The sequence below is a fragment of the Tenrec ecaudatus genome, chromosome 2, assembly GCF_050624435.1.
Source record: "Tenrec ecaudatus isolate mTenEca1 chromosome 2, mTenEca1.hap1, whole genome shotgun sequence".
Taxonomy (NCBI): Eukaryota; Metazoa; Chordata; class Mammalia; order Afrosoricida; family Tenrecidae; genus Tenrec; species Tenrec ecaudatus.
Window position 1 is genome coordinate 186,132,023 of NC_134531.1, and position 12,522 is coordinate 186,144,544.

Below are 12,522 nucleotides of genomic sequence, written 5' to 3' on the forward strand. Positions count from 1 at the left end.
ACTCCTGGGAAAAAACAAATGCAAGTTTGGCTCTCAAGATCTTCGGGCACTTGAAATCAGGAAACAGGGACTGAGTCGCCTCAAGGAGGCAGACTGATGGACAGTGTAGGAGAGCTAACAGCCAAACCACCAGCTTCAAGAAGAAACCTGATTACACGATTGCTCCCTCTAGCATCCCCTTCTCTAAACATTAACCAAAAGGACTGCGGTGCCATTCTCTGAAACCCTTTAACCGGAGCTCATCTAATAAGGGGCAAAGAGGGAAGAACCGGTGCTTTAGTCTTTGCACAAATGGGGATTAAATCAGGTGATCCTTTTTTCTTGGCCAAAGGATAAACTCCCCACCACAAGGAGCAGAAGAATTATGATATGTGCCTCTAGTTTCAATGCAAGAGAAGAGTCCACTCCTTTTTCTGAAAATGGTGGCATCTCTCTTTAGAGGTCATTACATAGTAGCAGTACAGGAAGAGTCTTTGTTAGCATGCAGACACCTGCCATATGCTCATCTACCTATCTCTATGAGTCATGTTGACATGCCACCAGCCTTACCTATGGATCCATATGTAAAATTCTCAATACAGAGTCATAGATAATAGTTTGATTGATGGGAGAATAGGTCAAAAGAAAATTGAGGCTTGATGAAAAGGTAGAGTGTTGGGTAAGAAAGAGTAGGTGGAAAATAAATGACAAGAGTAGGTAGGAAGTAGAGAGGGTGTGTGTCAAAATTCAATGTTCTATATTTAAGAGTAAATTAAAGGCTAATTTAAGAGACATTACTAAAAAAAACGGTTCTACGGTATCCATGAAATTAACCCCCACCCCTTCCTGGCCTAAGGCCAAATTAAATTTGGGCCATGTGTAACATAAAACAAAATGACTTTAGCTCATAGGTCATTCCCATATCCTAAACTAGGCTGGCAGGACCAATGAATGCTGCCAAGGGTGTTTGGTTGGACTCCTGGATTAAATTGTGCTCTCTTCACCCAATCTGGCTACTTGATCTCAAGGAAGCAGGCGTCTTCTGTCCTCTCCCCTTTGGCCTATGTAGTAGCAGAGCTGGGAATGGAACCTCAGGCTCCTTATGTAATCACCAAGTGCTTTCTGAAGGTACAAGGGTGGCACTACGGATATGTGTCTGTCAGGCTCAGTTCATCCGTGAGCCACACAATGGATACTAGCTGACTTTCCCTGCATTATCCAAACAATCTGGATGCATTCTCCAAGAGTGTTCAGGTAGGTCAGCTCGTCACAATGTACAGGTGCACTGATTGCACCAACAAGGTGAGGAGAGGCGACTTTTCTTTTCTGTAAGATTGACCTTTAAGTGAGTTTAGCACAGTCCTGTTTACTGTACAGGGCAAATAGGTGGGCAACCTCAGTAAGACACCTATTTGAATGTTTCAGAGAACTGTCTAACCTCAAGCCCTAATAGGTGAGAAGGTGCATGTCCCAGTGATACCGTCTGGTGTGGCTCCTCCAATCAAAGTGGGAGCATCGCAAGGCAAAGGCAAGAACATGAAAACCAAAATGTCCACCATCTCAGCACCTCCAATCAAAGTAACTGACAAGGCCCTTAAGCCGAGGATGCCAGCAGAAAGGCAATCTTGAAATAGAGGCAGAAATTCTGTGGACAAGGAAAAGCACTTTCCTTACAAACGCAGTCGTTTCATTTCATCTGCCCCCAATCTGTAGGAGGCAGAAGTACAAAATTCTCATAAAAAGGATAGATGATGTATTATGCTGCTTAAGGATAATCATTCCAAATGCATTTTCAAATCTATATGCTGTCAAAAGTTTGAAAGTAATTACTCAGTGCGAAAGTAAATAAGACCAAATAAGTGCCTGTAACATGAAAGAAGCTTATTTTTATTCCAATTTAGGTTTCTAGTCTGTTCCCTATGTCACAAATAATTGTAGCACAGGCTATATGCTTAGAGTATCGTTATTAAATTACTTAAATATTCTGCGACATGAAACTATTATTTCAGTGACACTATTGAGCAATACAAAATATTCACTACAAAATCAGAATTTAAAAGTTTCGTGTCAATGTAAATGCAGTTCATTGCCCCACTCAGTTGTATTACATAAACAATTAGCAAGGGGGAAAACGAACATTTAACAAAAGCGTCTGAACTGTCCTTTTAGGAAAGCATTTAAGGTTGTTACATGGATTTAAAAAATTAATACAGTACTTATAATAGCAACCAGCATACAATAAAATTACAAGTGCCTATTAAATATATGAAAATAAATTTAGAAGGACTATGCAAATTATAATATCCTTAGACATTTTTGTAAAAAGTATAGGCTGCCTCATCTAATTAACAATAAAAAATTCATTCTATACCGTGTATATATATATGCATACATAGATGCTACATATGTAAACACATAGATGGAGATGCTGCTTCCTCTACCCCCACCCTCAGAATTTCTTTCTGGAACCTAACATACCCCAAATTTAGCACAAAGTCCCTGCCTGAATGCTAAAAAGAACTGTTTTATGACTGCCCTGCTCTTCCTGTGCATTTACCAAAGCACACTGGTGAAGAATTTGCTCACCAAGTCATGTACTTGGATTTTAGGTTGTATCTATTATAAAACTACATTTCTGCAAAAATACTTAGCCATAGAAATCAACCTAGTGGCTAAATTGCTAATGCTTGCACTGTGTCAACCATTTTCAATTATGAAGAAACAGAAGTAAAAATACCCATGGAATTATATTTCATGCTCCTAAACTTTCGGATTTATCTGCTCCGTGTATCTTCTGTCTCCTAATATCAAGACACAGAAGCTCAATACCATTCATAGTATCTGGGACTAGGTATAAAGGTCTAACAATGAAACAATTAAAAGAAAAAATATATATCCTTTAATCCCCCAGTTTCCCCTAAATCTTTACATTGCAGGCAACTAATCATCCTCTTTATGATTTAACATGTGAGAAACCAAAAACTAATAATCAGTCTAAGTAATTTCATGAAGATTACGGATCCTTTTATATTACATGCTATAGGGTTTTCAGACATCTATTCCCTCACCCTCCTTTTTGTCTATAAATCCACATTTACTATTTTCAAAACCTTGTCCTAAATTTACCTTCTTCTCAGAAGCCTCTTAATCATTCATCTAACTCCATATCTTTCTTTATAACCTTTCAACAATTCTTTCCACCCGATGACAAATAAATAGGCCTAACAGAAAGTCTCAGTCAGGCTTGCTTCTCGGATCGAAATAGCACATAATTTTAACTATTTTTACTCTACAATTGAATGGATTTTTTCCAAAAGCTGATTCTGACATTGTGCTAATAAGAAACAATGATCTCTAAAATGAAAAATAACCGGAGCTGTCTTCTTGCTTTTGGGTCCTCTTAGAAGACTCTGATTTAGTGTAGAGGCTCTTCAAACAGAGAAAGGCAAGGCAAAAATCTATACATCAGGTAAATATCAAGATATGATTCCAACAATAATAGCTTTAACAGATTGAAAATTGGAAGCATTAGCTTCCCTAATACAATAGCCTGAGGAAAAAAACCTGAATATTTAAAGAGATCGCGTTCAAAAGACAAAATGTTGTTTCAAAAAATTCTAAGGGTGCTAAAGCAGCAAGGAGAGGATTGGAATAATGTGCCTACATTAGACTGATTACAGAGTCTTGAAATCCTGAGAATGGAGAGAAATTTTTTCTGTCACTCTCAAGTCAAAAATAGACCAAACAGAAAGAAGTCTTTCATAACAGACTGTGCTAACCTAAAGGGATACTAACAAAATATTTTATTCTCACCTAAATCTAGAATATACTACATACATAATACACATGTTGCCTTTACCTAAAGCACCTATCTGCCAGAGTAAAAACCGGACTCACTGTTAACAAGTCACTCCGATTAATCATGACCATATAGGACAGAGTAGACTACCTCTGTAGGCTTCCCAGGCCATAAATCTTCACAGGAGTCAAAAGCTTCACTTAGGAGCCCCATTTTATTGGGGTTCATACAACTTTTATCACAATCCATACATACATCAATTGAGTAAAGCATCCTTATACATTCGTTGCCCTCATCCTTCTCAAAATTCACCTTCTACTTGAGTTCCTGGAATCAGCTCATTTTGATTTTTCCCTCCCCCTCTGCGGCCCCCCATAAGCCTTAATAATTTATAAATTATTAATTTATCTTATCTTACACTGCCAAGCATCTCCCTTCACCCACTTTCCTGTTGCCCATCCCCCGAGATCAATTCCCCATTTCCACCCCACCTTCCCTCCTGATATCGCCACTCTCACCATTGGTCCTGAGGGGTTATCTGTCCTAGATTCCCTGTGTTTCCAGATCCCAACTGGACTGTTGTGCATCCTCTGGTCTAACCAGGTTTGCAAGGTAGAATTAGGATCACAATAGTCGGGAGTGAGGAAGTGTTTAAGAACTAGAGGAAGGTTGTGAGTTTCACTATTGTTACACTGAACCCTGGTGACTCATCTCCACCCGACTACCCCTCTGCAAGGGATGTCCAGTTGTCTACAGATGGGCATTGGGTCCCCATCATGCACACCCCTCATTCACGATATGATTTTTCCCCCCGCCTTTGGTGCTTGAGACCTGATCCCCTTGGCCCTTCATGATCACACATGTTGGTGTATTGCTTCCATGTGGGCTTTGCTGCTTTTGGGCTAGATGGCTGCTTGCTTACTTTCAAACTTTTAAGACCCCAGACACTATATCTCTTGATAGCCGGGCACCATCAGCCTTCTTCACCACACTTACTCATGCACACATTTGTCTTTGGCTTTTATGTGGGGAAGGTGATCACACAATGATGATTTTTGTTCTTTGGTGTCTGCTACCTGATGCCTTCAACACGTTGTGTTCACTTAGGCTTGTGTGCTTCTTCTCTGTGGGCTTTGTTGTTTCTGAGCTAGATGACCGCTTGTTTACCTTCAAGCCTTTAAGACCCAAGATGCTCTATCTTTTTGATAGTCGGGCACCATCAGCTTTCTTCACCGTGTTTGCTTATGCACATGTCTGTCTTCAGCGATCATGTCGGGAGGAAGGTGGGTATCATGGAATGAGTTTAGCTGAGCAAGGTGCTACTGTATTGACGGAGTGCGCGTGAGGAGGCCCAATGTCCACCTGATACCCTACTACTGAACCTATAAATATATGCACATGGGTCTATTTCCCCCATAATCATAAATATATTTACATATGTATACGTCTGTATTTAGGTTTCTATGTATGCCCTTTGCCTCCTACTCCTTTCCTCTATTTCCTTACGCTTTCCTCCTGTCCCACTACCATGTTCGGCCTTCATTCTGGTTTCAGTAATTCCTCTGTTACCTTGCCCTTGGTCGCTCCCTACCAGTCCTTCCATCCCTTCCCTCCACTGGTTTTGAACCACTCGTTGTTCCCTTGTCCCTGGGTTGGCCAACACCTCCTCCCTTCCCCTACCTCCCACTCTCTCATGTCCCTCCAGGACCGTTGGTCCCGTTATTTTCTTCTCACATTGTTTGTCCAGCCTATCTTATCTAGGTGGACCTGCAGATATATTAATATGTGCATAAAAATGCGGATGGCTTTGACAGCACCAAAGTAGCACATAAGAACATGGCATCGACAGCAGCAACACCGACACACTAACAAACAAAAAAGCCACTGACACAAAATTTTAAAGAGAAAAAAAGAAAAAACAAAACAAAAAGACAGCAAAACAACAACATAAAAGATCAGCTAGTGGCAAAGTGCTGACCTGTGGCTAGCAGGGCAACTCATAAGCCATCAGGAAACCAGGGGTTTAAAAAGGCCTAACCTGCCTACTACTTGTCTGTCAGTACTATGATGACTTTTCTGTTGCTGTGATACTGAAAGCATCACATTTCAAATACTAGCACGGTCACCCAAAGTGAACAGTTTCAGCAGAGCTTCTAGACTAAGAACAGACTATAAAGAAGGAATAGGCTGTCATTACAGGGGAATTCATTTTGGAAAACTCTATGGAGAACATCAAAACACATTAGTTACTAAAAACCTCATGAACAGAGTAGATTATTATCAAAGACTGTGCCAGAAGATGAACCCCCCAGGCTGGGAGACATTCAAAATAGGACTGAAGAAGAGCTGCCTCCTCAAAGTTTTTGTTCGTTAGGTGCCATCGGGTCTGTTCCAACCCACAGCGACCTTATATATAACCGAACGAAACCATGCCAGATCCTGAGCCATCCTCACAATCGTTCTTGTTCTTGAGCCCACTGCTGTAGGCACGGTGTCAATCTATCTGGCTTCTTGCCCCTCTACTTTATCAAACATGACGTCTTCCATGGACTGGTCTCTCTTGACAAGATGTCCAAAATATGTAAGACAAAGTCTTGCCATCTTGCCTATAACAAACATTCTGGCTATACTTCTTCCAATACTGATCTGGTTGTTCTTTTAGCAGTCCATGGGACTTTCAATATTCCTCTTCAGCACCACCATCTAAATGCATGGATTCTTTTTCAATTTTCTTTATTCAATGCCAACTTTCACATGCATGTGATGCAATGGAGAATATCCTGGCTTGGGTCAAGGACACTTCAGTCCTCAAGGTGACGTCTTTGCTTTTCATACTCTACAGAGGTCTTATCCAGCAGATTTACCTAATGAAACACCTCCTTTGACATCATCGTTACTTCCATAAGCACTGATTGTGGATCCAAGCAAGACGAGACACCTGACAACTTCAATCTTTCTATTGATCACGATGTTACCAATGGGTCATTGTGAGGATTTGGGTCTTCTTTACATTGAGTTCTTTACATATCACAAAGAGGCATATCCACTGTGGTGGATTGTGTGTGGCTGTGATGACAGAAGCTATGCCACTGGTATTCCAAATGCCAGCAGGGTCACTCAAAGTACACAGGTTTCAGTGGAGCTCCCATGCTAAGACCAGTCAATGAAGAACTTGGCTCCCCACTTTGGAGGAAAGAGCTCTTGAAAACCTTATGCATAGCTTCTCAAAACAGAGTTGACCATAATGACCTGGATGGAGTAAGGCCTACAAGAGTAAAGCCTTTGAGATCTTCATTTGCTGATGGAGCATGACTCAAAAACTAAAAAGAACAGCTATAAAAATCTACTATTAGAAATTGGAACGTATGAATGAGCAAATCATCAGAGAAGTTGGCTTACAAGAAGAAGAATGTGTTATCATCAGGACTGGAGGAAGTTTTATTAACAACCTGCAATATGCAGGTGACACACCCTTGCTTGCTGAAAGTAAGAACTACTAGAAACACTTGCTGATGAAGATCAAGCACTGCAGTCTTCAATATGAATTACAACTCACTGTAAAGAAAACCCAAATCCTCACAACTAGACCAACAGGGAATATCATGATAACTGGAGAAAGATTGAAGTTGTCAAGAATTTCATCTTGCATGGATTCACAATCATTGCTCATGGAAGCAGCAGTCAAAAGAACAAAGATGCATTAAAGATGCATTGCACTGGGTAAATCTGCAGCACAACAGCTCTTTAAAGAGTTGAAAAGCAAGAATTTACTTTGAAGACTAAGGTGCACCTGGCTCAAGCCTCATAAGCGGGTGAAAGTTAAACAATGAATAAGGGAAACAGATGCATTTGAACTATGGTATTAGCAAAGAATATGGAAAGTTCTTTCAAAAGAACAAAACAGATCTGTCTTGAACATAGAGCCAGAATGTTCCTTAGAGGCAAGGAAAGGAGACTTTGTCTCATGTACTGTGGACATGTTATCAGCAAAGTCCAGTTCCTGGAGGTAAAATAGGGGGCAGTAAAAAAGAGGAAGGCCCTCAAAAGACAGATTGACACAGTCCGCTTAATTAAGCATGGCAACAATAATGATAGCAAGGGATCAGGAAGTGTTTTTGTTCTGTTGTACACAGGCTCCCTATGAGCTGAAACCAACTCAAAGTCACCTAACAACAACCTGAGAGCATCATAATGCCACAAAATCAACATCAGACCGTATCTTCTCTAGTGTGAGGAAATTTAGAGGTAGAAAAGGCCTTAGGTTGTACAAAACAACTTCACTGTTCAACCTAAGGAAGGTAAATAACTTGCTCAAGAGCAGAAAAAGCCAGTGCCAGAACTTAGAGCGCAGATTCAAAGTCCAGAGCTCTCTTTCCATGTTTCACTGCATGTGGGCTGAAAACAGTATCTTCATTCTTACGTGGGCTGAAGAATGTGTCTTCTAAGCAACAACTCAAGAACAAAGGTTCACTTTGAATAAAGTGTATGCTGTTTTCTAACAATAGTAATCTTTTTGGGTTCTCATTATGGGCAATGGATACTCTATGAGTGCATACCCCCCAAACCCTGAATTTCCACCACCACCCCAAAGCTGTGCATTTGAATTTTTTTTTAAAGAAAACAACCTTGTCCTTTTTGAAGTACTCTCCCTTACACTAAATTCATTTTCAAACCTGCAGTTCCATTCTTAAAAACATTTTTCAAACTCATCTGTTTGGATGGCTGATAAAACTTCCCTTGTTTTTGTTTTTTTTTTGCTGTCCCTCTTCATTTGCAGAAACAAAAAGGAGTTGCAAAAGTGAGTAAGGTGCGTGGGGTAAGAGGCATGCTGTTTTCCCCCCAAAACTGGCCTAATGAGATGGCTGTATGAACAGGTGCATTGTTCTGCATGGTGGCAAAACCACTCCCATGTCTATCACAAATCAGGCCTTTTTTGTTGTACAATTACACTATCTTTTTTTTCCAGAACCACTACATATAAAGTTTGATTAACAGTCTGACCTGTTGAAATCAACAACAAATAAACACTATGAATCAACATTTTTGTCCATTTGAGGAATTTTTGTCCAGAATGAGGTTTCTCATCAATCTACATTTCACCTTTCTTGGAACGAAAAAAACCACCCTCTCGCACACTTGAGTTTTTCCAATAGCGCTGTCCTTGTAAGCTATGTTCAACATCACAACAGTTTCTGTAGCATTTCCCCCCCACCCCAAGCAGGAAACAAAATTTCACAGCTGCAAGCTGTCATCTTAAACTGGCCGTAACAAAAAATGAGATTTGGGCAAAACTGCTTTAAGAAAAAAATGCACCGTGACCAGAGAAAACCTTCCCAAGGCAACACCACTAACACAGAGAGAGTTGCTCGATGCTCACCTAATGGGAAAAATGCATACTATGAAAGCTCCGCCCAGTTTATAAGAAAACCACTTGCTAATGACCTGACCACACAAACAGGCAACAAAAACAGCTACCCACGTTTTTGTTAGCTACCATGCTAGTTCACGGACTTTTTTAAGTGGCAAATCTTGTTTTAAAATGATATAAAATTGGAATAACTTTAAGTACTTAAATTCTCAAATGGTTATTTTACAGGGACAGTGGCATTACTTAGAGTCACATTGTTTGGAATGCAAGTAAGTTTTCTTCTATTAATTCATGGATAGTTGCCTACAATCTACTTTTTAAAAAATTTTATTGGAGGCTTGTACAACTCTTATCAAAATCCATACATCCATGGTTTCAAGCACATTTGTACATTTGCTGCCAACATTATTTTCAAAATATTTTCTACAGGAGCCCTTGGCACCAGCTTCTCATTTCCTCCCTCCCTCCCTCATGAACCCTTGATAATTTATAAATGGTTATTTTGTCATGTCTTACACTGACCGATGTCTCCCTTCATCCAATTTTCTATTGTCCGTACCCCTGGGAAGAGGTTATATGTAGATCATTGTGATCAGTTTTGCTTACTCCCCAACTTTCCCCTTACCCTCCTGGTATTGCTACTCTCAATATGGGTCCTGAGGGGTTTATCTGTCCTGGATTCCCTGTGTTACCAGCTTTTATCTAGCTCTGGTCTAGCTGGATTTGTAAGGTAGAATTGAGACATGATAGTGAGGGGGGCGGGGTGAGAGGAAGCATAGAAGAACAAGAGGAAAGTTAAGTATGTTTCAATGGTGCTATACTGCACCCCCAACTGGCTCATCTCCTCCCCGTGACCCTTCTGGAAGGGGATGTCCAATTGCCTACAGATGGGCTTTGGGTCTCCACTCCACACTCCCACTCATTCACAATATGATTTGTTTGTCTGGGTCTGTGATGCCTGATCCTATCAACACCTCATGATCACACAGGCTAGTGTGCTTCTTCCATGTGGGCTTTTTGCTTCTCAGCTAGATGGCCACTTGTTTATCTTCAAGTCTTTAAGAATCCAACCACCATGTCTTTTTTTAATAGCCAGACACCATTAGCTTTCTTCACATTTGCTTATGTACCTACTTTGTCTTCAGTGATCATGTAGGGAATGTGAGCACCATGGAACGTCAAGTTATTAAAAGTGTTCTTCCATTAAGGGAGTACTTGAGTGGAGGCCCAATGTCTATCTGCTACCTTAATACTAAACCTATAAATATATGTACAGAGATCTATTTCCCTATCTTCCATATTTAAATATATTTACATATGTACATACCTGTATTTAGACCTCTATAAATGCCCTTTGCCCCCTAGTGCTTTCCTCTACTTCCTTTTACTTTCCTCTTGTCCCACTATCATGTTCAGCCTTCATTTGGGTTTTCATAATTCCTCTCAGTTACACTGCCCTTGATCAAGCCATACCAGGCCTCCTATACAGTCCTTGCCATCAATTTTAGATCACTTGTTATTCTCTTGTCCCTGGGTTTGTTAACACCCACTTCCTTTTACCCGCCTCCCCATCTCCCATGGCTCCCCCCAGAACCATTGGTCCATTGTTTTCTCCTTGGGATGTTTATCCCACCTATCTTATCTAGAATGCCATGCAGAGACAATAATAAGCACAAAAACAAGACAGCAAATCAAAGCAACAAAAGAAAATGAAATGAACAAACAAACCAAAAAACCAACAATAAAAGAAAAGCTTGTAAATAGATCAAGGTCTGTTTGTTGACCTTTAGGAGTGTTTTCTGGTTGAGTCTGAAGGGGTGCCATGACCTGGCCCCAGTCTATTTTGGGTATTCTCTGGGGACTTCATTGCTTTGCTCCCCTTGCTGTTCTGTTGCACATCCTTAGTGTTTTGCCTCAGAGTGGGCACAATTTCCGCACTGTCTCCCGTGCTGTCCCCCACAGCACTATGGGTCAGTGAAGGACATCATGTCTCATGGTGGGGCCAGTCCTATGGTCCTTTGTGCATTGGCTGCTCTGAGCAGGAATATCATCCTTGGGGCTGGGTGGGTCAAGATATGCTCCACTCTTTCTCCCTCCCCTTTCATTTGCTCCTGTGTGCTCTGATCAGACGTGTCCCTCTCCATGAGCTGTAGCTTAAGTGCTGTCCTTTGAAGTGAGTTATTCTGGGGCATGGGGCCTGTCCATGTAGTTGGGGTTGGGGTCGGTCCCTCAGACCTCTCTATTGGTTCCCTGCTTCTTGCCAGTATGTTGCAGTCACGTCTTGGTGCACCAGGTTCTACTACTTTTTACCATTGCACTGAAGGTGCTAGCCAACATAGAACAAAGCAATTAGAAGTACAAGAATCAGAAAGAAGTAAGACTATCTGTAATTACAGGCAATATAACACTGTAATTGGAAAATGCAAGAAAGTGAATGCTAAAGTTAAATAGAAGACTTAAATATGGATGTGCAAAAATGGAATTGAAAGATAATGGGATTTTCCACAAACTTTTGGAAGCTCCCTCATATAGAGGTGTCGTAGGTCTCTACCAGACTATAAAGCTAAAATCTGGTAAGTTCTAGCCTACCCATGGCAATCTGCTTCCATAAAGAACACAGTCAAGAAAAAGCAAGGATTAGTCCTATTCTATAATACTTGAGGGTTCAAAAAGTTCACAGGGTAATTCTATTATTTTTGCTTTTCATTTTCACAAAATATACACCTAGTTTACAACTTGAAGCCACCTAGTATACAACTCAGAATGGGAAGGTGAGAAAGGTTGTACAACTGGAAGAATGTAATCAATGACATTAAATGTTATGCGCAGAAACTATTGTTCTACCGTGTACATTCTCATCAACAATATATATATATTTTGTTCTTAAAAAGTGGTTAACCGGGCAGTGTAAGATAAAATAATTATTTATAAACTATTAAGGGTGCAGGGGGAAGGGAGGAGCGGGGAGGGAGGGGTAGGGAACCGAGCTGATTCCAGGAACCCAAATAGAAGGCAAATTTTGAGAATGATGAGGGCAACGAATGTATAAGGGTGCTTTACTCAATTGATGTATGTATGGATTGTGATAAGGGTTGTATGAGGCCCAATAAAAAAATTATTAAAAATAAATAAGTGGTTAAGAAAATCCTGATACTTAAGAATTAGATGGTGCCCAACGACTACTATCAATTTCTCTGAAGAGGAATCACATCAGAAGATCCTAGGTATAGAGCATGTGGAACAAATTTCAAAATCATTTGAGACCAGGCTTACTGGACAGAGGCTAGTAGAATCCCTGAGGTAAACTACGGCTCTAAGTCTTCAGTTCTGGAACTGAGCTTACCCCCATAGCTCAAATTTCAGTCAAACAATAGAT

At 40.5% G+C, this 12,522-nt stretch overlaps 1 protein-coding gene across 1 annotated transcript in view; it reads right to left on the reverse strand.

Annotated features, from left to right (window-relative positions):
- Positions 1 to 12,522, reverse strand: part of UBTD2 (ubiquitin domain containing 2) — a 79,122-nt gene that overhangs the window by 21,389 nt on the left and 45,211 nt on the right. The gene's annotated exons all lie outside the window — the stretch shown is intronic.